This window comes from Hippocampus comes, unplaced genomic scaffold, assembly GCF_001891065.2.
Source record: "Hippocampus comes isolate QL1 unplaced genomic scaffold, H_comes_QL1_v1.1 scaffold224, whole genome shotgun sequence".
NCBI lineage: Eukaryota > Metazoa > Chordata > Actinopteri > Syngnathiformes > Syngnathidae > Hippocampus > Hippocampus comes.
In genome coordinates, this window is record NW_017805011.1 from 59,663 (window position 1) to 64,631 (window position 4,969).

Here is a 4,969-nt window from a genome sequence, read left to right on the forward strand (position 1 = left end):
CCAGGCAGACGGCGAGGTTGGCGGCCGTCATCTGGTTTTCGTCAACCTGTGCAGCCGCATCGCGCAGGAAATAGAGCAGCGTCTGCAACGCTTGGCGGTTTTCGTCCGCCATCAACAAGATGGCTCTCTGCATCGCCTGCAAACACTGCCTGCTCCTTGGGTACGTCTGGGGGGTGAGTTGACAAAATATCGAGACGTTGTGGTAAAATGTATTGTGATGAATTCTGAACTCAGTCAAGTATTGACACAATGACATGCTGGCAGAATGCATGACTCCCTCAAACTATTACCACTGAATAATCCCTGGACTCTCAGCATGAACCATCCGAAAATCCACAAAGGTATTTTAGCAGAAGGCTTGGCGACCTACACTGGTAGATGTGCAGGAAGGCTTCTCCCAGCTTGTTGCTCTATAGGTCCTCCAGAAAGTCCCGGAAGAACTGCTTGACCATGTCGGCCACATCATAGGCCGACTGCTCCTCGTAGTCCACACCATCCGGAGAGGTATCGCACCGATGACGCAGTGCTTGGATGCGAGACTTTGCACTAGACTTGCGGAACAGGCCCACCTGGAGGGAAACTCGTACAAGATTAGAAGACAGTAAAGCGTTCCATGAGAACTCCATAATTGGTCAAATGTTGTCTTTTGTGGCAAAATCTTTTTTTATTTTTATCTTTAAGATCTGCTTGCCGCAAGGACCTCGTCCAGACAATGGCGCGTGAGGTCGGCAAGAGCCTGCTGAAGTCAAAGGGGCAGCGGGAAGCCGCAACGTCGTACGTGCATGAGGAGCGGGACCCCAAACACGCTCTTGTACTTGGAGTCGGAAGACTTTATGCGCTTCATGAATTTTGGTTGAGACCTGCAAGGAAACAGGATGAGTCTTCAATTGTGATGTTTTTACATACAAGGAAAATGTTGATCGCAATCAACATTTCAAAGAATTTGTTTCTGAGGGACCCATGACAAAATTACCCTTTTATGGCCACTTCAAAACAAAATGACTGCCTTTCTCTGCTTGCCATATTGCGAAACGAAACTGGCTTTTCGGGCTGAATTAAAAATGCAAAAACAGGTTGGGTGGACCTGAAACAATTGATCCGAAAATGGGCCGCAAAAGGCAAGTCAGTAGCAAGCAGACGCTCTTGTACCCACCAGGTCCAACCATGCTTGTTGGACATGGAGTACTTCTCCATAATGGCAGTGAGGCCTAGCAAGGAGAATTTGTGCAGCAGGCTGAGCTGCATGGCCGACTGGCTGCTAATGTGAAGTGACGAAGATGGCTGGTTGAGATGGTGAGACGTCCTGAAACTGGGCCAGCGCACCCTGCAAAGGGTCAGCGGCTCAGATAATGGATGGAAATGGAAAAATGATCTTGATTCTACAGTCAAACCTCGGTTTTCGTCCACAATCCGTTCCAGAAGGCTGTTTGAAAACAGAATTGTTTGAAAACCGAAACCACGCTCTTTTTAAAATGCAAATATTTTTTTTGAACATGTCTGCTCACAATGGAAAGCAATACGAGGAAGCGTCACTTCCTCATCTACCCGAGGAAGCGTCACTTCCTCTTGTAAGGAAGGTGAGAGGAGTCAAATGGTGCATTCAAGTATGCTCAGTTTGTTCGAGAACCGAAATTTGTTCGTCCACCGAGGCATAAAAACCTCCGAATTTTTGGTCGAAAACCGAATTGGTCGAGAACTGAGACGTTCGAAAAATGAGGTTTGACTGTACTATGATTTGCGGGTGTGGTTCTGCCCTCACCATCTTCACCATCCTCGCTGTCCACAAGTACGCCGCGGCTTCAGTGAACCACGATCTGATGCAGGCCACTGATATGCTGGATAATGTCATCCAAGTGCGGGAACAGGTTGTCCTCTTTTTCCAAGTCGAGAATGTCTCCCGTGCTGGCTTATAGGTGGGAACGAGGACATTGTCGTATGCGCTCACCCGGCTGCCCCTCTGAGCTTTCCGGCACGGGGGCTTAGACAGTGGACGGCAAGACCAGTTGTCATCCAGGTTCTTGCTTTTGGATGGACGTGCGACAGTGAGGTCAGCGGAGCTTCTCCCAGGCATCAGGCTCTCGATGGACAGCGCTTTGGGGAAAGTACCTGGCTTGTGGTCTTTGGCGACATGAATGAGGAGGGTTTCATGTGAGTGGAACTGGGTCCTCTGCATTGGGCCTCTTTCCCTGCAAGGAGAGCTCCATGTCTTCCAGATATTTGCTTCTTCGTTTGCTAGCTGTCTGTGCTCGTGGAGGTGTGGGTTCATGAATTGACCTCACGCTCATCCTGGAAATGTCGGCGCAGTCGTCGTCAAAGTCGTTGCCGCAGTTGCTGACCTCGGCAGACGATGCTTCGCCATTGTTCTGTCATGGTTCTGTTTGTGACCAACAGGTGGCACTGTAGGTCTCCGCCTGCAGCTGCACACCTGTTAATCATTCTGGCATGAGTTGTTTAAAAGGACTCCCGGCACGACCTCTTGGTGTCAGGTCAATGTTCCTGTCATTGTTTGTTCTGTCATGTTTTGGTCACTGTTAGTTTTGAGCTTCAGCTATAGTTCTTGTTTGATACTTTGGATTTATTTTGTTCTTATGACTTTACTTGTTTTAGATTCGGTTCTCTCTATATTTCATGAATACAATTTGTCAAGTTCCCCCTGCTCCTCCCTCCTACCTGCTTTTTGGTGTCCACCACCACGTTTCGTGACAGAATGACTCGACCCACTACTGGACCCCGCAGGCATAAAGGACTGGTCCCAGTTCCACCCTGTGCCTGGCTGAGCACGTTGCCGGCTGACACCCTTTCCACTTCACGCAGCGCAGGTCATGCGGCTGTCCCATGTTTTTCATTTCGTCTCGTCAAGCCACATCCACGGTAGGCCGAGCCTCATCCGCGTCCATGTTTAGCCGTGCCACATCCACGTCAGGCTGTCCCATGTTCCCAGTCTGGTCGAGCCCCATCTTAGTAAGGCCAAGCCCAGCCATTTGGTGACTGTTTTGGGACTTCAGTCCCTTGAGGGAGGGGTACTGTCATGGTTCTGTTTGTGTACTTTTGTTGGAATTGTAACGAGTACTTTTGAAGGATTAAAGGGATCGAGCGCTTCTGCAAAATTAAGGTTCAAGTATTTTTGGTTGAGTTGTCATATCGAGTACTTTTGAGAATAAAGAAGTCTGAACACTTCGATTTAAAACAAAATGTCGGGACAGTTTGATCGAGAAAGTGAATGGTTCGATTTGCGGCAAATCCCAAACCATTATGTACAAGCGTTACTGGGTGAACAAGTCAGGAATGCATGTGATGTGTGCGTGGGACGTTTGCCTGAAAAAGAACAAGAGAGTGAGAGAGAACAGTTTAACGAGTGGATGTGTAACTGTGAGTGGAGGCTCGCGACTTCATCCGAACAGGGAATTTTGAGTGGCCAAATGGGGATACAAATCAGTAAAAAAGGTCGGACCGCGGATGAGAAGGATCCTGATAAGAAATTAACGTGTATGGACTGGAAGTTTGTCAAGAGCGAATGTCCTTTCAATGTAAGACATCTAAATATGTGAGTAATATAATATGATGTTGCTGGCCAGCTAAACACACGTAAAATAGTGTACCTGCAGGATTACATAGGGACTGTAAAAGACTATGGGCTTATTTGCCGAATTGTCAGGATATTGAACCTTTCTTTGTGAGCTTCCTGTTGGAAGGGAGTCTTATTTTGAAGCAATTCGGAAAAAGATGATGGCTTATTTGACAGTAAATTGATGGTGTTTAAATATGCAAACAGTATTTATACTTTACATATTTGAGACCAAGATGACAACAGTGCACGTATTTACTGAAATATTTAACTATAAAACCTTCTACAGTAAATAACATTCATCAACACTGCTCATAAGAGATGCAAAGATGCTCGTGTTGGTGGCATAGAAGGCGGCTCTCACTTGACTCGTACAGTTCACTCAGAGACTCTTCTGCTGGAGACGCTGACGGTGTAGCTGAGCTTTTTAAATTGAAGAAAAACATGGTGATGTTATGGCGTTCATCTTGTCTTATTAGTTGAAATAAGTTGAAAGTTTCTTTTTTATCGGACAACAGTTTTTTTTTTGTGTGAAGAAATAAAATCCTTTTCAAGCTGACAGTTTCGGCTGTCACTTCAGCCTTCATCTGAGCTCTTTCCTTGTGACGTGTCAAAACTCACTGACAACTGTTCATCTCATCATCACACATGTGATTCTTAATCTGACACTTCCACGAGAATCTTTGGCCACAATCTGAACAGACAAAATGTTTCTCACTGGTGTGTGTTTTAACTGTTATTTTCGGAGAATTGTTGATCACACACTGAACAGGAAAAAGATTTCTCACCATTATGCGTTCTTGTGTGCCTTATTAAGGTTCCCCTACAAGAGATTTTCTGACCACAGTCTGAGAATCTGGGCCACTTTTTCTGTGGTCCCTCTTTGGATTCTTCTTCTCCCTCCTCTGGCTTTTTGTGAACAAGGAGCGCTTCAGGTGCAACTGTCGGGTCGAGGAAGCATGCAGCAGTGAGAGGTGAAGACTTGGAGTCAGTTATCAAGAAAGCAGCTAAACTGCTTACCCATGTTTGCCTTCATCTCCATTGCTAGGGAAGCTAGGTCCTTGAAGCTCAAACCCTGGGCAGGGGGGAACACAGACAGATGACCCTGCAGGTCCAGGTCGGCAGACATCACAACGGAGAAAGACTGTGGAGCATCTGGGTATGCTCAGTGAAGTGGAGGATTAAAATCTCTTTGAGTTTGAGCCCTCAGTCTCTGCTACTCACTTGGCAGTAGATATCCATCCATCCATCCATTTTCCGATCCGCTTTATCCTCACAAGGGTCGCCCGGGGAAAACCCACGCAGGCCCGGGGAGAACATGCAAACTCCACACAGGGAGGCTGGAGATGGAATTGAACCCGGTACCTCTGCACTGTGAGGAATTGAACCCGGTACCTCTGCACT

At 47.0% G+C, this 4,969-nt stretch overlaps 1 pseudogene; it reads right to left on the reverse strand.

Annotated features, from left to right (window-relative positions):
* The window catches only part of LOC109511848 (stAR-related lipid transfer protein 13-like), an 11,459-nt pseudogene extending 6,765 nt beyond the window's left edge, over positions 1-4,694 (reverse strand).
* Positions 4,695-4,969: the final 275 nt, after the last annotated feature.